This window comes from Anas acuta, chromosome 4 (genome assembly GCF_963932015.1).
Source record: "Anas acuta chromosome 4, bAnaAcu1.1, whole genome shotgun sequence".
Lineage (NCBI taxonomy): Eukaryota > Metazoa > Chordata > Aves > Anseriformes > Anatidae > Anas > Anas acuta.
This window is the reverse complement of record NC_088982.1, coordinates 28,643,508-28,668,385: the sequence shown is the minus strand read 5'-3', so window position 1 is coordinate 28,668,385 and position 24,878 is coordinate 28,643,508. Positions and strand designations below refer to the sequence as shown.

Below are 24,878 nucleotides of genomic sequence, written 5' to 3'. Positions count from 1 at the left end.
TTAGGTAAGGATTCAACCAAGGGTTTACATTAAAACATATCAACATCCTACAAGCTTAGAAAAGCCTTTAGTGGAGAGGTAAAACATAGAAGAAATGCTTTCTACAACTTAACTGTATCATGTGCAAATACTAACTTGCAATCTATAAAATTGTTACGCAGACAATTTGAGAGAGAACCTGCAGCTTAAAAATCTAAACCTCCTACCATTAATGCAGGGATAGGTATCACATTTTTTTGGCTAGGAGCCGGATGCATTCTCACTTTTGCTGCAGATCCCAGTTAAAATGATCTTATTTAGCTATTCGAGTTGGTAACATGCGCTTGTTCCTAGCCTTCCTAAATTTTATTTGGACCTGATGAAAATCCAAGATCAAAACTTCCTCAGTTCTGTGTAAGCAATGAAGAGGTAAATTCAAAATGCATCTGACTCCAGCCTCTCATTTTCACCACCCAGCTGTATCCGATGCCAAAACTATTACCTGCATGGCTGCATGCTCAGGGAATGGGAACCAGACACGTTTTTTCTCCACATTTCACCCAGTTCTAACCTTGTCTTTCCAAAACAAAACAAAACAAAACAAAACAAAAAAACCTCCACAGCTGGTTATGCCTGAGAGACAAAATTTGTCACTATTGCTAAGTCAGAACTTCACTCATTCCACCTGGCACAGCGGAGCTGGAGCCTCATTGACTTCAGCTGTGTGTGCACTTCATGCACAGCCTGAACACAAAGTAATTCTGTGACCAATTCAACTCACTCTGGATACTTTTGATTTAGCTGACCTATTCCTCAAAATACACGTTGCCTTTTATTTAAGATTCAAGCCTAGGCACACCCTGAGGAGTGATGAATTTTGGAATTCTGCAGAGCAGGACCTGAAGGGCCCAGGATGACACCAGGGCAGATGGAGATGGACACTCCTCTGCTCTGATGATCAAAGGCTTGACAAGTCTCTGATACAATCCTCAGACAGAAGAAATCTTGTCCAAAAACCAACAAGAATACAGCCTTTCACATCCCAGCTTTCAGTTCTACAAGTTCCCTGGTCAAAAAAGCTAAGTTAAAGAACATAAAGCTTACTTAAGGTTTCCTAAACAGCTCGAACGTTAAATGCAATTCAATCCCTTTGCTCCCAGGGGTTGCTTCTCAGCTTAATTAACGCAATTTAATTAAAAATGACAACTTTCAGCAGAAGATCCTCTGAAAGGCCAAACATTTACTATCCTATAGTAACAAAAGCAGTAAGTAGTTCCCCCAAGATAAGACTAATCCCTGCCCAGTATTTTCTCGGCTCTGTGCCCATCTAGTCCCAGCAATGACGTTCCCAGCGTATCTCTGGGGAAGATGAGCAGAGACCACACCAACACAGCTCTGGTACAGTCTTCCAGCTTTTGATGACCACACATTTCCCAAACCAGAAACAGTGTCTTCATTTCCAAGAGTTTCTGACAGATTTAGACGTAACATTTCAGACTGAATGCAGTGCATAAGCTTAAAAACATGTTAAAGAAAAAATGCAGTCCTTATACCTTCAACAATTTGGACTTGCCTTCCGAAACACCCCACATTCAGTTCTGTTTGCAGAGCAGCCTGGAGCTACTGTGCTTGGTGCAGGATGCCACAAATTTGGGGTCAAGGTCTGCCCCGTATTACACAGCGGCTGTCACGTCTTCCTCTAGAGCCACATTCAGTGTTACACTTCTCATTTTTTGCTCAGCAGATGGGTATCTAAAAGCGAAATGTGGGCATGAATACTGATGCCTTTGCACATACAGAGAAAAAAAAAAAAAGCAAGATGCATAGCATTCACACTCAAGACTGCAGAACTTCAAAACATCTTAAAAGCATGAAAAGGGGGTGAACTAGGAACTCAGGAAACCTTATTTTCCAGAAGTTGACATTTTTGATGAGCTTTTGGCTACAGAGCTGCCTTTATGTCAGCGAAAATGTAGACAACAAGGTTAAACCATTCACTCATCACTGATGCCTGTTTCCTTCTAATGGCTCCTTCCAGAACACACAAAAAGCTCTTCTGTTTGGATTGAATAAATAATTCCATCAACCCTTAAAGAGCATTTAGTTCAAATATCTATTGGAATATATGTATCAAATACATTTAGAATGCAGAGCACAGTGTGGTACAGACCCTGACGCAGTACTCAGGAAAAAACAAGTTGCTTTTTGTCCCAGTTACCTACCTGGATACAGCCAGAAATGCAGCGATAAAAATTGTATAAAATGCAGGCACATTTCAATGCGCATTGCTGAATCTAGACTCACCTCAAAGTAACAGTGCTACAGAGGATAAAATAACTGGCCACATATTTTTCTCCCTGCTCTATAAATCTGGCAGTTACATGATTGTACAGTAGTTTCTCGACCAATGTCTAAGAAAAGACAAGTGCTACAACACTTCCCCAATACTGCAAATTTTTATTCACTTTAGGAGCAGTAGATTTTGTGGAGGTGATTTTGCACAGACCTTTTCTATCGCAAGTCACTTGAGTAAAAATAGATCGATTTCTTTACATGTAGTAAGCAAAATTATATACAGATTGTTGATTAATAATATTAAATATGTGCAGTGCATCATCACTAAAGAAATTTCACAGAATCATTGAAAAGCTGGCTGGAAAATAACACAGAAATATAAATTAGAGATGCAAAATTTGTGCATTAGATTCCTCTTCTTGATATGAAGTCATATGTGTCCTGTAAAGTTAGTAAAGGTCTTAATAAGGAGGTTTGCAACTTGTTACCCAGACAGCTGAGTGGGTTCATCCAGAAACTTCCACACGAGGCACATGCTAAAGGCAAGGTGGTTAGCTCAATGCTCTCAACAGCCTCATTGTGATCACAGAAACACCACATCCCTATCATTAACCTGACTGATGCACACGTGGATAAGATTATTACCCTTCTTTAACAAATAATGCTGCCAGGTTTTTGTCTAACACCAGTTGGAATTGTACTGCTGTGGGAGAAATATGCAGCTCATTAATTCATGGACAAAAATAATTTTGTTCCCTGAAAGAGAGATTCCTAGTTTTATTTAAATATAGGTTTGATTTCAGTTTCCTTTGCATTGGGAAGAAGAGGAGCAAGCATTGCCTTCTTACTGATTAATTAAACAGAAAAGTTATGGCCATAGTATTCAAGTACAGCCCATTTTACATAGACAACATTTAGCTCCATACAGAGCACCCTTGGCACCCATTTCTCCAAATATTTGTGAAACTTAACTGCAATAAAATATATTGTAAAACATAATAGTCTGCTCTTGCAAAGCACAATGCCTGTTTTCCTGCATGCACAAGTGAGAAAAGTTGAAGTTTTGTCCGTTTTTTTAAGGAGAAACAGTGGAGAAGCAGGGTGTGCCGTGTTTAGGGAAAGCACAGCAGCCAGAAACACTGACTAGCTCTACAGCTCTGACTGCCACTGAGATGCAGCAAGGCGCTGGGAGAGCAGAAGCACTGAAAATTGTCTAATAAATGCTTAAGCATTAATGCTTAATGCTCTTTTGATTGCTATTGTGAACATCACGCGCACTTTGCAAGAGCCATGTGGGCGGGGGGTTAGATTGCATGCGAGTGTAGAACAGACTCACACTTGGGTGGAAAACCTGCTTCAGTTTATAGGACAGGCCTGGATGATCCAAGCCTGGTGTTCATCGTGAAGAACCAAGTTCTCAGCACGTTGGTGGCAAGGTGGTGCACTGAGCTGAGAAACCACAAGCCACGAGAAACCATCCCTGGAACCAGAGGGACTGGGAAGGTAGGACCCACAGGTATTAATGGGACATTTTGTAGGCTGAGTGTTAGCTCTGCCCAGCTGCAGTTTAGGATCAGCTAGGACAAGCACCTGACAGCTCACTTCGCGCAGAGCCAAGGCAGATGTAGGATGGATCCATCACTTTGGCCTGCACTTCTGAGGCTGAATGGTTGCCAGCAAAGAGGAGACCTTCACGTATTAAATGTGACAGACAGCCACCAGCAACAGGCAGTCCCATTAAGTCTGACTTTAAGGTCCCAAGGTGTGAGATATTGTCAGCTCTCCCAGTGGCAGAAAGTCCCACCAGGGACAGCTTTGTCATGGCAAAGTGCATACAGACCTTGTGCTGCTTCCAGCAGTGAAGATGATTGCTGGAAGCGAGTGCTATTCCAGCTACAATGAATGCAGCATTACATCAAAATAAAAACCTAGCAGATAGGGATGGGGGGCTAAGGGGGGATCTAGTGGGTGACAAGGCTGTGTTAGCCAGGTCTTTCAGTAGGATGAGAGATGAGAGACTGGATGTGTCCCTCTCTGCCTGAGATGAGAACCAGGTGTAGCTGGGTTTTATACTTCTCTGGGATGGGAAGGGGAAAAGAAAAGAAAACGAGAAGAATGGCACCGTGGGCTCCATTTTCCAGAGCAAGTGAGAACCTGGGTCCTGTGAGCAGGAATAAACACTGCTCAAAGCCTGCCACAAAGTAAGATCTGCAGATGGGTTTTGCTAAGGCCTCCAATTAATCTCCTAACACTTTATCATAATTAGATTATGAAAGCCACCAACTTATCTAGCCCAGCCTGCTTGCTGGCATCTTCCTTCTGAGTCACCGTTCTTTCGTTTAAGACAGACACTGGGTGCAAATACTTCAAATCAGGACTTTGCAGTCTAGTCCAATAGATTGTTGTGCTTATATGCTGCATTTTCTACCAAATAATAATAAAAAGATGGTTTCTTCAAGGTGAGTAGGTTTCTGGACAGTTAGCTGATCTTCCTATAATCGTTACTGCAGTAAGCCTCTACTTTCAGAAAAGGGAGCAACGCTGCAACATTAAAACCTTTCAAAGTCCAGGCAGGCAGATTCCTGTGCATCTGCTCTAATAGCATCTCTAAATCTCTAAACCTGTGAGCCTCCAGATTTACTCTGTATCCTGCACAGCACAGCCAGGACTGCTGTTGCAGGTAATTGAAAGTAACAGCGGGATGCCACCAGGTAGCGTGACATCCTGCACACATTTATTGTCCTGGTGAGGTCCTGGTGAGGACCCATCACTGTAATAATAGCATTTTACATTTGGAAATAAAATCAGATATGACTTGGGACAAGATGATAATGAATTCATAAATCTTCAAAAGAGAGATTTCCCTAGTGAATCAAAAATAATCTGCTTTTTCTAATCCAAAAGACCAAAATAACACACAGCACTTTTTTAAATAAAGGTTTTCCTACTTGGGCCTGTTTGCGTGTGCACGGATGTATTACACTAACCAAACACGAGGAAGAGTCAGGATGCCTGATCAGCACAGAACAAGACACAAACGACATACTTATGTTGTGTCTTTGTATACTTTAAGTGGATTTTAAAGCTTTTTAAAATTTTCAGTAGCTTGCTCTGAAAGAGCATCACTTTGATACCATGACTAATAAAATAAAGGTAGTTCTTTAAGTATTTTTGATGTTTTTTAAACCATACATTGGAAAAGGGCTTCTGTATGCACAGAAGGTGTTACCTGGAGTTAGCAGATCCCGGCATGCCTCAAGCATAAGGAAAAAGAAAAGTTGTTTCAAGAACATTAACATTCCAGTTTTGGAAGGAGGCATAATCTAAGAGCAAGCACTGTCTCTGAAGTACTAAACTTACTAAGCATTCATTTGAAAACTTTCCCCCAGCGGACACATTACTGCTGATAAAAACAATTCACTGCTATGAGAAGGGAGACCCAGCAACATGCAGCAATATTCAGCAAGGCAATGTGACAGTCTGGGAAGCGTGCTGTCTGGAAAAGGGCTTCCATGCCCTGTTTGTACCACTGACTGCTCAACAGCACGGGGCAAGTCTTCTTTTTATGGCACCCCCTCGTCCTGATGGATACGTGGGTAAAGTGTTCGTGATGAGGTCGTCCCAGCCATGCCAGTATATTAAGGACTTGCTGTTTATCACTTACGTAACACCAGGGTTTTGTTGTTGATGTTGTTGTTTTGTTTTTAAGAGGATTATTAATCCTTGTAATAAAGGATTAACATTCTTCAAAACAGAAAGTAGATGCAGTAGAAGAGGGGCTAGAGACAGGCTGGGGGGCTGATCAAACCACTCTGCCGTTATAAATCACTCGAACACAGGCAGCACCGAGTAAGCTGCGACGAAAGGAAAGGGCAGAAGGGAACTGCTGTGAAAGATTTAAAGTCTACTTGCTCTACTAAAACAAATAATTCAATAAAAGCAATAACTACAACAACAGTAAATCAGTGAAACGTTGACACTCTTTTCTTCAACTGCCGATGATACCACTAAACGTAAGGCAGACAAAAGAGGGCTTGCTTAATAAAACACATTAAAGCCACTTATTGGGGTGGGGGTGGTTATTCCAGCATCCTTCTGTGTCGTGGTGTCTGCACCTCCCTCCCAGGACCTCGAGCAGACAGGTTAGCCCTGCAGTGCAGAAGCACTCCAAATTCTTGCTGGGCAAAACCTCCCAGCCCTGGGGAGGGAGGAAAAGCTCCTCACAGTGTTGGCATCCCTCCCTTGGGGGCATATCAATATTTTAGGGTGATAAAATAGTTTCATTAAGTGTCAAACATCTGTTCCGTAGGAACGGCCCATTATTTACAGAAAATCTGCATGTCATTCTGCAAAATGAATGCTTTCTAAGCGAGCAGCGTTGCGGAGGAAGAGCTTTGTCAGGCTGGATTCATACAAACAACCGCGCTTGCTTTACTTTCTTAATGAAAAACTTTCATTGCCAGACTGACTGTAGTAGGAAAATTACAATGTAGTGCTACACCACGGTTAAAAATCCTTTTGGCCTCTGATGTTTGATGTAAAAATTGTTCTAAGCATAAAAGAACAGATGCTGACAGCCATAGCAACTCTCCGCGCTCATGCCAGTGAGCCATATTTGCTTGAAAAGGCTATTCATAACTTGAATAGTGCTTCCTCTGAAGAGAACTCTATTATACAATCTGGTATATATTTGCAGCAAAAGGGACCCCCCCCACACGCCCCCACTGATTTTTTTTTCTTTTATCCAGCTTTACTTGTTCTGCAACATCTTTTTGTTCTATTATCCACTTCGCTGCTCTGAGCACTTCTTGTTTATGCATCTGGTGCTTGAAACAACAAACAAACGCTAAGCATTTCACAACGTAATTGGGGAAATGTATCCTCAGATTTGGGTAAGAATTCCAAAAATGCGAAGGTTCAGAGGATAAAATTCTGAAAAACCTGATCAGTGTAGCATTTTATAATCTAGTTTTCTCCCTGAAAATATCCATGATTGCTGTCCCTCCATGGCCGGCAAAAGGTGCCTCAGCTGTAGCACCGGTATAAATAGACCACTGGAGTCTCAACGCAGCTTTTTTAGTCTGGGTGTCCAGCTAGCCCAGGCAGCAACGACAAAAATATCAGATCTGCTCAATCTAGAAAGAAAACAAATCATTTCCAAGTACCTTCGCATTAGAGGGGGTATCCTGCACTCTGTGCAAAGCTTTATTACTCTCTTTATTACAGAGCTAAGTCGGCTGCATCTTGGCTGCAGAAGACACTCCTCCTTTCACACTCTGAAAGGAGGTAACTTCCCCATTACACTGACAGAGAAAACCTGCATAGGTGGCCATGGAGCAAGCCAACAGGGCTTGGTCATTGTCACCATGCATGCATTGGTTTACAGGACTCAGTAGTTCAGGACATAAATCCAAGCTTGGATGCTCCAGCATCCCTTCCCTAGCCAAAGCTACTTTTCCTACTCCCATCCTCATCCTACCTTTAAAGCATGATTACCAGCACTCAAGCAAAATATACTTCAATGAGGGCTCCATCAAGCCCATTTACATTTTTCCTTGAAATACCTGGCTCACAACAAATGACATGAGTTACTGACACTGCAAAAAATACGTAAATATCACCTGTGACTTCAGGAACAGCCATTTCAGCCTATTAATATGTTCATGAATATAACGCTTAAAAAACAATTGATGAAAATCTTGCTTATCTGGAAAGAGAATTGAAGATATTGGCAAATTGTTGAGTAACGCTAAATATCTTTTAAAAGGCTATCAGGCAAGCAGGAGGTTTGAACTACCTAACTGCTCACCACAAGCAGAACAAGCTCTGTGATATCACACGTATTTGACGCCTGCAATGATTCCCTGTTCCAGCATGCAGTCTGGATAAATGGCATAGTGGCTTTTCCTTGGGGTGACTGAATACATTGAATTAGATCCCAGCTTGTCACACGGTGCAGAGTCTCATGCCCCGGAGCGACTTACTCTGTTGTCAAGTGTAGCACAATAGCTGCTTTCAGTGCAGAAACTGGTTTCTGACATTATATATTGTCAACTCCGTTTGCAAATAGCTGACTTGAAATGATGGAAAGCAGGCACAGCAAACTGGAGCTGCCTGACAGCAAGCCTACCTTGGACAGTCGGGTCACGGATTCACTGCCAAATTTTGTAGTTCATCACGTCTAATCTGTAACACGCACAGCAAATCACTGAAGCACAAAGACTGTCATGTAAAACCAGTAGCGGCTTACGATGTGAGTTACAAAGTCTGCTGATTCCCCCTGCTATTTTGAAAGCTCTTCATTTGCAGCAGTCAGCTGAGATTATGTGACTCTGCTCATTTGCTGCCTTGCACTGTTTTCTCCTTATACCTTTTTGTCTTATTCATGACGTAGATGAGATGCTTGCCTCATGCATTAGGAACCAGAAAATCGGAGCTGCCCTGGTCCAGCGCTGCTAGATGCATCACACCTGTGAAAAGCAGCTCTTCATCCCTAACAGCAGCGCTGCTCCACTGAAGTCGTGGGGAACATCACAATCCATTTCAGAGCAGAAAGAGGTCTTTGGAGAGCAGGCTAAAGCACGGATGTTTGCATTAATCTTCCAGTGACTGGAAATTCTTGAGGGGGAAAAAAAATTATCATTGTTAACAGTGCTCAGAGTCCAAGGCAAGGCTTACTGATCCTGAAAGTAAGACAGAATATTGTACAGACAGGAAAATATATCAGAGTTGTTAATGAATATATGAAGAAAAGATGCCTGCCTCCACATGAAAATTAATGAATAAGCAAGCTAGGGATTTGTTTTTGCAAATCCTGACGTTCCTCTGAACTGAAGGCCCAACGCTGGTGCTTCAGGGTTTCTGCCTTAATCCAGATTTGTCTACCCAACTCGTGAATCCTTCAGAAAGGTGAGAGATGAGTTTCTGTAGATCTTGGCTCTTCTGTTTCCTCTTTGCAGAGTCAGCCTGAAGTCCACATAACTAAAACCAAACCCTTGCTCCCAGGCATAACACTGTGACCTCTTATTTGTTTTAGACAGCAAGTTTAACAACTGTTTTGGGCTGTCATAACTAAGTTGTCACTTCTAGCAAGGAAAAGACCTCTCTTCATCTACAAAACCAGAATTATTGCCGTCAAGCTTCCTTATCTTTCATGCTGACTGGAGAAACTTGCTTTTTGCTGGCCTGGCACAATGGACTTGCAGCCTCATTGCTGCTGCTGGCAGTGCTGCTTTTGAACATGATCACAACAGATGTGCCGTGTATATTAAATGCATGCATGGGCAGGCACATACACACGTGTAATCAAAAATGAAAGAACATCTTCAGAATTTTCTCTGTATGGGTTCAAGAGCAACGTATTCCTGTGGGCTCTGGTTATACACCACAAACTTATCACTTGGTTCAGTCTGGAAGCACAAAAGCATTAAACTATGTAATAACCGTACTGCTGAATTAACAGCTGAAGTAATACTGCACGGACTTGCACAGGCAATCAAGCAGAGGAACACAGTGGTTAACTCCATATTTTAAAATTACAAGAGGTGTGAAAACCAAAACTACAATCAAGGTGTTTGACATGACACATGGTTCTGCCTTTCAGCAGTCTTTGGTCATGGCCACCCTTGTATTCCTCCTTTGTTAACATAACACCCAGAGTCATTTTCCATCCTACATTGGGCATTAAATCATTGTACATTGCTGTTCTTGAATCTACACATAGATCAGCTTTATCTGCATTGAAAGGAAAAAATCAATAAACAGTGCATGATCTTTAATTTTGCTTTGACCCAGATCAGTTACAGAACAACTTCAGTAAGCTGAGCTAAAACAGAAATGAAAAATATTCACAACACCTTTCAATTAAGTCAGCTTTAAAATATCTTCTCAGATCCAGCTGTCACCAACCTTTCTGAAAGCCTTTTTTAAGCAGGAGATGATAGAACTGGGGAGCGTTATTCTTGAGTGCTCCAGCAATTAGCAGTTGCAGAAAAAAAATACGATTCATGCCTGAGACAGTAGAGCTATTCCATGGGATATCCATTTCATTTTTCCCTTTCTTAATGAGGATATAGCTTTTTTCAAGCTATCAGGAGATCTGCATCCCAGTATTAAAAAAAACTCAATGCTCTTCTTGGTCATGCTAGTAATAGTAAAGCAAGAGGGTATTGTTTAGAAAACAGCTCTTGCTGCACACATGTCAGTACAGGAGGAACCCAACTTTGCTGTTAATGGTATTTTGCATCATTTTTTATTTTCTAATGCATTGAAAAATGCAAAAGCAAATGGCTGCTCCCAGTCACCCAGAATCAGGGATGGCATGATGCCAACCAGCACTGATCCAAAAAATGCTCTGACCCTTAGCACAGCACCTCTGACCTGAAGCAGTAAGACCAGGTCCCAAGGATGGCTGGGAAGCAGCCGTGTGATTTTTGGACAGTAGCTGTTTCATGTGCCCTGCCAACCTGGAGAGCTGCTGGAGTTCACACTGGCATCCAGCAAACTGCAAATAATCTCAAAGGTTTAATTATCATCTCACCTTCGCCAGCAGTGAAAATGTAGTTTAGATTGCTGGGGGAAATGTTCTTACATTGTTTCTTTTACATGATGACAGTGACTGGCATGACACTAATGCTATATTAAACTGTTCATAGTTAAAAACAGATAGAGATGTAGGAAGACTAAGCATAAAGCAAACAAACCATCTGTTACTTTTGGGAAAAAAAAAGGAAAATCTGAATACCTAGGGTTTACTTGATTTTTGAAGGAAGTTTATGAAACTTGGCAAAAAAAGGTTTTCATACAGTATAATTGAAAAACTCTTTGAGAAACAAACAGACCTAAACAGACATAAATACAGAGACTCACAGAATTATATATACAGTATGTATTTGGTTTAAAAGATACAGTATATAGTGTAGGCGATGAGGAAACCAGTCCCAGAAAGCAATGCTGACCAGTGCCTTTGGTAGGAAAGTCTGCTATACATTATCCTGATAACTCTATGGGACTGTTAAAGCCAGGGCTGTGTCTTAACTAACCAGTGTTGACCTTCGTGTCCTTCAGATGTGAAAGCACTCTGCTAAGGATTCGTTCTGAATGGCTTTATGAACAGAAGAGCTGTCACAGTGCATGAAATATTAAAATAGAAATATAAAGTTAGTTTCCCCTTAGCAGACATTAGAATTTATAGAGAAAAAAATATTTTTCCTAAAGGAAAATATTCTTCTCTACTAAGCTGTTATTTGGTATAATGTGCTGGAGTTACAAATGTCAAACCACTGCAGTGTGCATTAACCTCTGAACCACTTCTTGCTATAATTTTAAGAAGCCATGGTACCTGTTCTAGGGATGGCATTAAGGATGGCATTAAGTAATAGCTGGGCAAAAATACAGGCACTAGACAGGTAATCAATTACTTAGATTTGCCTTAGGTGCTAATTATGCTTTATTACATTATCTTCCAAAGTGTTTTCATACAAAGAAAAAATCATCTATGTAGTGTAGACATTATGCATCATGCATGAACCAGCTTTGCATTCTCCCTTTAGATATGGTTTATATATATATTAAAAAAAAGTAATAAGAAGTATCTACTTTGTAAACTGATAAGTGTTTGCAAGGACTCTGACGCATGCCTGATGACGCTGTCAGGCGCACTCTGCTTGCACCCCAAAGCAGAGCAGAGAACCCAAGTTTCCCAGAGTCAGTCCCAGCGTTGCCTCCATTGGAAATATGATTTGATTGTAAATCAGCCCATCTCCCTAGGCACTGAACAGATGTACACATCGGCAATGCAACGTCCTAATGGGCAAGTTCACATGGAAGAATTAGGGACTGGTGATGAACATCAGTTCCTCAAATATTTTTAAAAAAATAAGGAATCTTTTGCAAGGCAAATGAGGTACTGCTCTTTGTTTGTTGGTAAACAAAAATTATTAATGATGTTGAACATCATGATACTGGAGTCCCAAGGAAAATGCAAAGTATCAGCACAGCTTGTAGATGATGAAATGAAAACTTGAATACCAATGATATTTCAAGAAAACTCCATCCAAACAATATGAGGCAGTATGAAAACTGAAAGAATAAGGCAATATATATCACACTTCTGCAAAATTCTAGGCATTACATCAACAAGGAAAAAAAAAAGGTTCAAGTTACAAAAATGGCAGCAACGCAGAGAAAGACCAGAAGGACCATGGCAAGGTGAAGAGAGCATATGCTGCTGACAAGAACTCAAATATATGTGTAGCAAAGTGCTGAATCTCCTTTTAATCTTTTATGAACTTAACAGAGCATTTTACAGCCAGAATAAAAGCCAGTGACCGGTGGAGCTATTTGAGCAGCAGCGCTCCCTCAAGCTCAGCAGTGCTTCACCTATTTCTTCTCAGAAGGCAGATCAGGGAACTGGGCTAACAGCTGCTTGCACCAGGACCAGGGATGTTCACAAGGACAGAAGTATAACCCATACATTATGTGTAAATCAGATTTTTTTTGCCATCTAAGTAAGACAGCTGTCATTTCATCAATTGTGACCTTGCATGGTGAGGATTCCCTCCCCAGTTTTTAAACCTACTCACCAGTTCGTGTATTTATTTCTGGCATTGTTTTAGGATAACTAACCAAGTGGAATTCCAGCTCTTGCTGAAGGATAAAAAAGCCCAGCAAAAAACTATCGAGGAGCACACTCCCTCCCCAAGTGCAAAGTGCCCTTCCAACTGGGTTCATGAGACACCCAACGAGGAGTTAAGCTAAAGGTCCCAGCGGCTGCCAGTCCAACCACCACCACCCCTGAGTAGGATCCATGCATACAAGCTGTCATGCTTGACACCAATCAGCTCTGATGGGTGATTTATGCAAAATAAATAAGAAATAATAAAAAAAAAAAAAATACAAGAATTAACCAGAAGTCAAGGGGTGACTACTAGATACCTGCAGGTATTTGCAACCATCTGTACTTGTTTCTTACATTGTAGAGGTTCTCTGGTGGTGTTTAACAGAAATATCAAATATTGCTGGAATGTTTTTGGAGGGCAACCTTTGAACATTAAATGAAGAAGCTAGGTTGCTTTCTCCAGCTACAAAAATTACAAGATGCCAGCACATGGTGTAGTCATTCTATCACCCAACAAAAAGCCTGAAAACAGCCATTTATCTTTTATTCCTCATGTTTTCATGGAGACAGAAGCTTCCCATCCCCATGCAATGAGAGGTTATAGAAAATAAAATGTACTTAAATAAACCTCTCGTTAATAAAATGATTTACTTCACATTGTTAACTGCCCGGTAAAACAGCCTCACGTTAGTTACTTGCTTACCTGTCTCCCATTAACCACTCAATGACGCTAATCAATGTGGTTCATCACTTGCATTGCAAAACCACTGAATATTTTAATTCTTTAAATTTGATAGCTGGTTGTAACAAGGAGTTTCACCTGCAACTTCAAAAGATTGTTTTGAAAACAGCCTGAACTACCTCTCTGCTGCTGAGCGATACTGACAACGCGTAGTCCTACAAATGTAATTAACAGGGCTTGGGAGCGGGCATAAACCAGAAATCCATGTGGCCACTTTGCCTGCAGGCTGACAAGTTAAAATCACAAGAGACATCTGAAACTTTTAAGTGGTAAGAGAACAGTGGGTAATTGTAATTAATTGCTGAGAAGTGCGAAGGTGACACCGCCATCCCTGCAGACCCAGAAATCAACACAAGCTCCATCCGTGGAGCAGTAAGACCAAAAGCAAACACACACAGTGGCACGCATGACTGTCACTGGATAGCAACTTGAATGATAAGATGCTACCAGAGACAAATGTCCTGAAGCACGTCTGTCCTGCTGCCATTTGCAGATCTCTTTGCGGCGGTACAGCTATGTTTAACAAACACATTATTATACAATTTAGTATGTCATCATGCTACTAGTGCTAGAACCCTTTCTGCATTTGTATCTTTGTTATGAATAAAAAGAATAAATCAACAACACAAAAAGGCAGCATTCTTGAGAGGGGTTGTTTGTTCACTTAGAAGAGAGGAAAGAAGGGAAGTAAACTTATTTATGAAATGACAAAACTTGAAGTCAAGCCAAAGAGTTTTCAAGGCTGTTCCCCCTGTTTCCCCTATTCTCCTTCCATACCACTGCACAGGAATTAACTTCATGGATCACAAGTTCAGAACTTACAGTGGTCTGATGCTTTAAAATATTAATTCAATATTGTATCTTAAATCATACAGCACTGCCAAAATGAAAAGAATGTGAAAACAAAACAAAAAACTAGTCAATGGTTTTCATGGATTTTTTTTTCACTTACTAGAAAACAAGATTGGTATTTTTTTCTTGTTTCAAAAAATGCTTTTTCTTTAGGAATCTAGTCCAATTTCCTTCAATTAGTGTAATGTAGAATTAAAAAAACAAACAAACAAACAATAATTTAAAATGAAGTTTCTCTGAAAATCCTAAGCACATGCCAATCTAAGTATTTAGCACATTAGCTGTCTCTCAAAAAATACTCATATTTTGGCTAAATCATTCTAAGGTTTGAGTCCTCCATGACCTGAGTAAAAACAACACAGAGGATGAAGAGAATAGTAAAGCAAGTTGTAGGCAGTAGGTATAAAGAATGGAAAACATCTACCTGACAACCTCAGATCAACCAGAAAAAGAAAAACATCACACAAATGTACCTAATGATACACAAACACACGTAATACTACACCCAAAACATTACTCAGAATCATTATCATTCATGGGATGAGCACTAATAGGTTAGAGAATAGAAAAACTGAAGCTGACTTAATAGGCAGTTAGGCAACATTTTTCTTCTTGTTTAGAAACAAAGGCTTGATTTGATGTTTTGTCTCCTTGTGAACTTCTCTAGTGCAATCTGGTACTATTGCATGCTTCATGCAGGCTCTAGCTATGCTAAAGCAGATCTATATCATATAAATATTTACAATTTATATATAAAATATATGAAATTATGTAAACCAATGTAGCTGTGCAACAGAAGCAGAGAAGGGCAAGCTTAAGAATGTCACTTTCCAACAGTAGGCTAACGTGAAAAGATGATATGACACGACTAGCATGGGGAACATGCATTAGGAGTTAGCATATGGCAAAAGTAATTAGCTGAAATTTGTCAGAGCTACACAATAAAAGATCATAACCAACAGCAGAACAGTATCACAGAATCACAGAATTTCTAGGTTGGAAAAGACCTCAAGATCATCGAGTCCAAAAGTTATAATCTTAAATGGTACAGAAGGACCGAGAAGATGGTACAGAAGTAAAGGAGAGCCACTGCTTGGGCCTTAGACAGTTGGACTCCATGCATAAGCATCATGTGATATGGTTATGAAACCCACACACTGTGGAGTTCTGCAAAAATAACTGTGCACGACAAATTCAAGATGAAACAGAGTTGTGTAGCTGGGTAAATCTGAAGGAGTCTGGTCCCCTGAAGACATGGAATGAGATACTTGCAGTCTGTTGCGGCCTGTGCCATGAGGGATCAGTGAGAGCAAACAGTGTCAGCCTCAGAAAGTCAGTGGTTTCTGAAGATCACAAGCCTCCAGAGAGAGACTGGTTACTGGAACAAACCAATCTTGGTGGGAACTGTCAACACTGCAGAGCACCTTGGAAATAAGGATGATGCCTACGTCCTATTCAGCAGAAGTAGAAACATACATGAAATTATGGTAAAAATACATATTATTTTAATAATACGTAATGAAATACTATTTTGGGGTGCCCAATTCAAAACATCTATGCTTGCTTTTTTATAGACTTCTATAGGGGTCAGGCTGGGTGTTAGGGAAAGGTTCTGCACCCAGAGGATGGTCAGGCAGGCACTGGGACAGGATCCCCAGGGCAGTGCTCACAGCACTGAGCCTGATAGAGTTCAAGAAGCATTTGGACAGTGCTCTCAGACACATGGTCCAATTTTGGGTGGTCCTGTGTGGAGCCAGGAGTTGGACTCAGTAATCTTTTTGAGCCCCTTCCCACTTGCGATATTCTATGATTCTATGAATTGAACTTCAAAATCCTAACTGAGGCACCTACAAACTGCGGCACACAGAATTTAGGACCCCATGTGAGCAGGTTAGGTTAAGTGATGCAGAGACACACAGAAAATGCATGGAAGTGGAAAGTCACTTGCCAATAGGTGGAGTTTCTACAAGGTAAATAGTCTTACACACACATTCACATACTTAGTGTACATATGTAGACAAACACTTAAGTTAAAACAAAACAAAACAAAACAGAAAACAAACACCTTTGATTCCAGCATTAACCATGGGCAACACACTCCTGTGTCTTCATGGGAAACAAGGCTGACTTTACAGCTCTGTTCCAAAAATGAATTCTTCAAGTGTTGTCCTACTCAAGGTAGGTCCATTGGCTTGAAGCGATTCAGATTGTCTGCTGCACTGCCAAGGACTTGGGAAACAAAAGTTAGTGTTTGACAAATCTGATGCTGTCTATCAGTTATAAACAGGTCTTCACTTTCTCTTTTGCTCTTTGTGACAATATAAAATAGTTCCACAAAAACATCTGGGTGGAGAAAAAGGTATTTAAGTGATATTTCTGGTTTGTAGCCCAGCTGCTTCTTATTGACACAGCCTCTGCTTGGAGGGCTCCTGAGGAATGGTCTTTGACAGAAAGGGTGTCACAGCACTTGGGTGCTCCACAGCTTAGCTACTTTTTGTTTTCTTCCCCAGATGCATTGGTAGAAATGACAAAAGCTACTACATAACCTCCATAAATCTCACCCTGCTATCACCCTCCGACCACTGCTGCTATACCTGTGCCGCTCCTCCTGCATCCACAGCAGCTTGTAACCCAAACCAGGCCTCCAGGAGCCTTCCATCCCAGCTCAGGCAACACGATCACCTGAAGTGTGAAGCTTATCAAATATCAGGTGCTGGGATCAGGATACAAACCCAGTAACTCATGACAGCGTTCAGCAGGCTGTGTGGGTGCTTGGAGGATTAACCTACCGCCAGGAAGAACAGCAGGGCTGCTTAGTACAGCCCACTCTTGCACTGGCAACAGGGAGAATTGGAACAGGGTGGTTAGAAATAATATCAAAATCCCCGTGTACAAACAGAGGGTGCCTGCCACCCCTCCAAACCTGAGCAGCAGGTGAAGCATTGAGAGGCAGAGCTTCTGGGCTAGGAGCATCATTATATTCCCCCAGATGGGCCAGCACAGGCTACTGCAAAATATCTACCAGGCTTGGAACAGGATCTTTGAAAGAACAAGAAAAATCAGCCACGCTTTTTCTTTCTTAGCAACTTCTGATGCTCTGACAGCTCTGTGAAGGCTGATGACATGATTTCTCCTCAAGGAAGGTATGAAAAAGTGCCTTGTTTGCCACAAGAAGCAGAAATGGAAAGCAAAGGCTTTTTTGATCTTGCCATAAGATGCCGCCCCGTTTCATGTCATTTGCAGGGTTGGGGAGGTACTAACTAATGCTTCACGCTGGGCTAGGTGAGAATTAGGGTCCAATATCTATCTACACCACTGAAGTTTAGAAAAAAAAAAAAAAAAACACAACAAAAACAACAAAGACAAATATTTGAAAAAGTCAGACTTGCAATAGCAAGCCTTAATTAGTTTTGGGTGCCTTTAGCTAAGCTTTTAATTCAAGTGCATGAAAATGCTTTAATTAAGGCAGCTTCTAACTCAATTTCTTCAGATATCTTCCTGCTTCTGCAACAAATGACACAGATGCCAGAGACCGCAGCTTCTGTCAGTATACAGCCCTGGTTCCCTCGCAGAGCAGATCCACCCTGTGCACTCAGTAAAGCACTTGGTTATGTGGGTAAAACAAAATTCAGTAATATCCTTAAGGATTAAATTCAAATAAATGCATATGTAGAGTCTGAATCTTTACAATCTTTACAAGGGAACTTCAGTTCAGGCACTTCCTTTCTTTCACATGCAAACTTGGTAATCTCCTTTGTCAAAAAAAAAAAAAAAAAAGAGAGAGAGAGAGATTGAAAAATGCTTTTATTTTGCATTTTTTATTTTACACACATAACCAGGAGCTGCATGGTGCAGTATGGGCTTTACATCCATAGCTCTGACCTCTGTTATGTGAGCTATCAGAATAGCTGCCTGCAGTAGCAGATGGCTGTTCTCCACATGATGAGACCAAGGAGTCAGTTATGATGGATTTCCGCAAGTACAAATGCCAAGACACAACCGTGGGCTCTCAGCTAGGGCTTAGAAGTCTGCATGATCTTCAGAATATGGACTCTGCCAGTTTCCTCCAGCTTTTAATTACTTGTGTCCCACAGTCCCCAACACGACTTTCCCAGTCATGTAATTTCACCTCCCTTGGCTCCTTGTCCTATTCTCCTTAGGTGTGCAATCCCAGTTTGCGCTTGTCAAGGCTGCTGGTATACTGGCAGTCTGCACCACCAGCCTAACTTTCCACCTATTGGCTCACACAGTTTTTATCCTACTCCTTGCCACATCCCTGTCATCTGCCCCAAAGTCTTAGTCCTCCCTTGACGTTCTTCATGTCCTGTGTTCATCTCCTACTCATCACACAGCCCAGTTTCTTGTGAAATCCATACCTACACTTTCCAATTCCTTTCTCCTTTCTTCTGCTACATGCATCTCAGGTTCCTCCCAAAGCCACCCTCACACTTTCTGCCCATGCAGCAGCAGAGGAGCTGCTATGAAGGAAGAGGAGAGAAAATGGGAGACTTGATCCTAAAAGAGGGGTTGCAAGGAAAGTTTGGAGCCTCTCTGCTCACACACCTGTCCTCTTTGGAGACATCACAGGCAGACAATCCTGCCAAGCACAGCATTTTTGAGGGGACAAGGTACAATCTGCTCAACACCAGGAAGCACAGATGCTGAGGATTCACGGGGCTAAGGAAGACCTCAAAGAGCAATTTATTCCACCCACACAGCTCTAGAAAGAATCAATACATTCATGTTGTTCTTGACTAACATTAAAGCAAATTTAATGTTTCTAAAACTCTCAAAATCCCGATTCAAGGATCTATTCCTTTGTTTCAGTTTCTCTAATGCCAAATTTGATACGCACCAACTGGTCCAGCACAGGCACGGAGAACTTTGCTTCACACCAGCATTGTGACATCTGAAGGCTGGCACGTCTTGTTCACCCTGCCACTCTTCTCTCCTGGGAGCCTCAAACAGCCTCAAATGTCCATTCAACCTGTCTTCACAGTCCATATTTTCTAAGTCTTCAATTATTTTATTTCCTTTCCTCTAATTCAGATCAATCTTTCTTGAAGTGTGCACCACAACTGGATACGAGGTTAAGAATGAGGAAGACTATTCCATGGTATGGAAATAACACTTCTTTTGTCTTCCATGCTGGTCTCTGTGTATGACACAATACCACACTTGTCTTTATTGCAGCAGTGTGATTTTATTTAGCACCACAGCCCATCATCTAAGCTACCACAAACCACAGCTCTCCTAAAGAATTACCACTCATTCCCAGGTGATTCTAACTATCATATCTTTGTCCTATTGAATAACTTGATTTTAGTTCCATCTCCACTAATTGACAGTCCCTCTCTGACTATATATCAACTGCAGATGTAGCAAGCACCATTAAAGTCAGGGCTGCAAACACTCTGTAGTACTGAGTGCTGAATAAACACAAATATCTCAGTAAAGTGTCCACAGGTGAATGTATAAAATGTGTAAGACTGCAATATTCTGAAAACCTACGTCAGAAAATAAAGGCAGGCTTCATGAAGATGGTGAAAATGCAGATCTTTGAGAATAGGACACTGCCTTGGCAGAACCTGGAGCCTAGATGCAAACCAGTACCATGACACCACCATGTTGGTTTTTTCTTCTTAAACAGGACAAAAACATTAGTCTAATTCTCAGTTGATCATTTGGCTGAATTAAAACAAAAATTAGCCTGAGTCATAAAGACGTGATGAACTACAGCCCATGTGGTTAAGACTTGGCAAAGTTTTACACAACAGCAATCAGGGTTTTCAATGGGGAAGATGGCTCAATTTTGTTGGCAAACCGTCCCACAGCTTAACTGCATCACTTGTGCACCAAGACATACCCACAGATACTAGGGATTTACATGGGCTTCAGTCATGTTTTTCTTTTTCTTCTGTGCTGCACCAAATTGTTCCACAGACCACTGCAGTTGTGTCTTTAATTTTCCCTGCTAAATAGTTTCAACCATGAATTTATTAAAGGTCAGAGAAAGACTGCAAGCTACTTTGAAAAAAAAAATCAGCTTTCTTTGAAGAACCCCAGGAAAGCACCCCGTGCAGTTCAGTTCAATTCTTTTCATCACACCCGCTCCATGTTTCAAGCTAACAGTAAAGGTAATCTCTGCCATGCAGCACCCTGCCACAGCAGCTTCACCACACACCGCTGGATTCAGTGGCTTCTATCAGCTGCCCCCAAGTCCGGCTGCTGACTTTCAAAATATGCTGAGTAGTGAAAAAAAGATGCTCAAGCAGGTCAGCAATGTGCACAGCACTTCGCACACCTGAGCACGAGAGTGCGAGGGAAGCTTTTACTTATTCAGATTGTTTTCATATAGTTTTTTCTTAAGGCAATGAGCTTGAAGAAAATAAAGCTAGATAGGTGTTATCACTAAAACGATAAGCAACCATTTCAAAGCATGCCTGGAGGTATGGAGTGTTTGACTGAACTGATTTTTCTGTGTAAGTATTGGTTACCAGAAATGAAGGCAGTCGACAGAAAGGTCACAATTACACATACTTAGCTACCTCACCTGGGCCCTTGAACTAAAAACAGCTGATTATGGCAGTTATTTTCTCAAATGTCCTTGTCACAGGCATGAAACTTGTATTTCTGTAATTCAGCATAGAGCACAAATACAAAGGGGAAATTAACCTGTGTTTAAAAATGCGTGGATGTACTTCATACTTTTATAGTGGCATTTGAATTATATTCACTTCATGTGTTGTGCAACCGCAGCGTAAGCCATTAATCCAGGATAACACAGCAAGATCTTCACATTTTTCTTCCTACCAAACTTAATTAACAAATCACTGTGATTCAGTTCATGTAACACGCTGGCTCTTGAATATTATTAATTAAAAGTGATTTGTTACAAGTCAATTTTATTTCTTTGTAGGACTTCATCAATGTAAACGCTGAATGTAAACTAAGTGCAAATGCTGTACGCTTCTGACAAAATATATTTTTGTTCTTAAACAAAGAAATCGTGTCATATGCAATACAGAGAAGCAAAAGGAGGAAAAGTCCCTTTAGGAGGCTATATGAAACAATAAGAGCAAGGTCTACACAGCAACTCATTGTTCCCTAAAGACAGAACTCGCAGAATCGCCACAGAAACAAACATACTTTTTATCTGTCCCTGACTGAATAGATAATAAAACAGGATTTGGCCTGCCCAGCGGTAGCACAAATGTGATTGAAGTTCGCACTGTAACATTCTGTGGCCTTCTGTCACATTATGGGAAACCAATGAATCCTATTCTCACACGCATTTCGTACCACTTTATCCAATCTTACTCAAATACACAGGATCAATGACAATATATAGGTGGTTAGAGCATCTCCACATCTAGATCACATTAAAGGAAGTTTTTACGCAACTATATTGCCCTAGGCTGTTGATGCCAAAGAAATCAACTGTACTTTTCTAACATGCCAGTAGAAGGCTTGTCCATATTTGATGTAGTTCTCTTTTTTGGGCCTTTACAGAACAAAGACCGTGCATTGATTTTTTTTTTTCAAGGAAAAGAAAAATCCCTCCTAACCACCAGCATCAGCTATTTTCAAATATGAGTAATTCAGAATCTGAAAAAAATATTTTTCTTGTTCTGGCTTGTGAGGAAAAGAGTCACATTATGGACATTTAAGCACATGCTGTCTAAATAAAAATTCTGTTTATGTTAGACATAAAATAACCAAATATATTATTGTTCATAAATTCATCATCACATTTCATTCTGCACTTGTATTTTTTATTATTGTATTCTTATTACACTTGTATTCTTATTGTGCCACCTATTTCTTATTTTAAAAGAGCTTACCTGACACATCTACAGGAGGAATATATTGAAATAAGGCTAAGGTCTACTACTGACACCAACATACCAATTTTCAGTGACTGAGATAACTGGCAAAACAGTTTTCAGGATTACTAAGAGGTAAAGCAGAAAAAAAATCAAAGCTTCAGCATTCTTATTGCTGTAATCAGAAGGGGAGAACTAAAAATGCAGCTTTTTACTATCTGCAATTAAAATGAAATGCTACTGCCAAAGTAACAGTCCCTCCTAAATGCAAACCTATTCTCTTGAAGTGTGCAGGAACTGGATACCAAAAACACGTATATTTTACCTAATAGATTAACAATTCGCCCCTGCTAAAACCTGCATAAGCTCACAAGACAAGCCAAAATGACCTATAAGAAATAAACTTTAAAAAAAAAAGTTAACATCTTAGCGCAGAACACAGCAAGACATTCCCAATTTGCACCAAGTGTGTGTGCCACCAGTGTGCTTTTATAAATTGCATTATACAGCATATAACAAAAAAAATATTTGTTGCTCATACGTGTGACTCAGTTCTCCCTAAGATGCAGGATTGTCCAAATGGGTATTTGAAAAGAGCCCATATTTTTAGAAGAGGAAGACCTGAGCTACATTTTCCTATTGGAGAAGAAAGAGCCAATAGCAATGAGCAGCTATTTCTTTGCTCAGTGCCATATTTATTAATAAAGATTTCTGGGTAATTCTCATAACGATCATCGAACTGGGGCATTAATATATACACAAAGCACTTTCGCATAAAGTTTTGATACACCTCATGGTGTTCAATTCAGGTGCAGGGAACTGGAATGAAATATTCAAAACCAAACACAACCTCGAAACTGGTAAAGTGATACCAACCAAGAAAGAGCTGGTTGTTGTTTGTTTGTTTGTTTTTAAATGATGAATTCCTGACCTGGATTCAAACCACTGAAAGTAAGCTATATGCAGAACTGCTCATAACCACCCGTTTTAAAAGATATCAATGGCTTTGTTGAAGAAACTCACAGTATCATTTATGCCCAGTGATTAATGCTCTGATATAGACCTAATTGTCTTTGCAAGGTGCAACTGGAATTATTTTGGTGATGGGAATTTCTTCCGCATGCATTACTAAATATCAAATAAAAATCAGTCCTGACCCAAATTTATTGTCTTTAATCTGTTAAAATATAGGACCTGCTGCACGTTACTGCTATCGGGTAGCTTAAATAGCTCAGTTGCTAAACCAAGAGCTCTTCTCATACGATTGCTACACACTATCCAGAGAAGGTACACAGAATTTGTTCAGGAATACAGGGAATTTGAATAATCTATGGACTATTAATGCTTAGGGCTGCGGTTGTAAATTACTCTCCCCTTTCCCTGTGCACCATCCCCCAGCCACCCAGCAGCAGCTCACTTTCAGTGCCATTATTGTCAGGCACATTATATTTCCAGGCTGCACGGTTGTGCTCTCCAGGTCTCTATTCACCCCTTGAACCGGGTTTTAGGGGGTGGTTTTACACCGAAAAATGACAGAGCGAAGGCACAACGATGATTTTTTGGATAACTACAGATAGGCAGACCCGCGATTCGCTCGCGTTAACACCAGCGAAATTAATTGGGGGGGAAAAAATGTGTTATTCACCGAAAAAAGCTGTATGAGACGGAGGAGAAGAGGCGAGTGCCTGGTATTTCTGCCTCCTGAGCGGAGCCGGGGGCTGTGCAGGGAGGCAGCTTCCCAGGCGGGCAGCGTGACCTCGGGCTTACCTGCGGGAAGCGGCGCTGCCCTTCAGCTGTGGCAAGCAGCAGATCTCGATCCCGGAGCTCTCCAGGCGATCCCGGAGCCCTTCAGGGGATCCCAGGGCCCTTGGAGGGGATCCCCCAGCCCGCTGAAGGGCTCACGGCAGCTTGAACAAAGCGCTGCAGCCCCGGCGAAGCGCGGCGCGGCACGGAGTCATCCCTCCTGTCAGGCTCGGCGAAACGGGGAGGCAGCGGGACTCGCTGGGAAAACGCTAACAAAGGGAAAGAAAAAAAAAAATATATAGAAAAAAAGGAAAAACCTCAAGGGCTCGGGAAGAGCCACAGCCCGTCCCCGGGCGGTGCTGGAGCGGCCCCTCCCGCAAGCCCACCGAAATCCCCCTCCCTGCCGTGGCACAAAGGCGGCTTCGCCTCGCCTCGCCTCGCCTCCCTTCCCTCCCCTCAGCCTCCCCGCCCCGGCCGCCGCCTCACGCCTCGCCTCGCCTCGCCTCACCGCCGCCCCTGGCCCCCGGAGAGCCCCGGGGGGCTGCCCAGCCCCGGCCCTCAGCAGGGGCAGCCCCTGGCCTGAGGCGGCCGTGAGGGGAGGCTGAGCCCCCCCAGCCCAAACCCACCCCCGTGAGGGAGGCGGCGGGCTCCTACCTCGCCCCTGCCAGGCTGAGCCCTGCCCTCGGCTGCTCTCAAGGGGGGATTTCGGCGCTGGCAGCCCCCTCCCGAAGGCTGCAGGCTGGGTGTGCAAGGGGTTGCTCGGCCCCCTCCTCGTTTACTGGGGAGGGGGAGGAACTACGAGGAGCAGAGTGAAATCCGGCCG

The 24,878-nt window shown here is 41.8% G+C and overlaps 1 protein-coding gene across 4 annotated transcripts in view; it reads right to left on the bottom strand.

Annotated features, from left to right (window-relative positions):
• CRACD (capping protein inhibiting regulator of actin dynamics) overlaps positions 1–24,476 on the bottom strand; it is a 125,482-nt gene extending 101,006 nt beyond the window's left edge. For all 4 annotated transcript variants that reach the window (XM_068680375.1, XM_068680377.1, XM_068680378.1 and 1 more), the window contains exon 1: positions 24,080–24,476. The gene's annotated coding sequence lies outside the window, so the exon portion shown is untranslated. The remainder of the gene's footprint in view (positions 1–24,079) is intronic.
• Between the last annotated feature and the right edge of the window lie 402 nt (positions 24,477–24,878).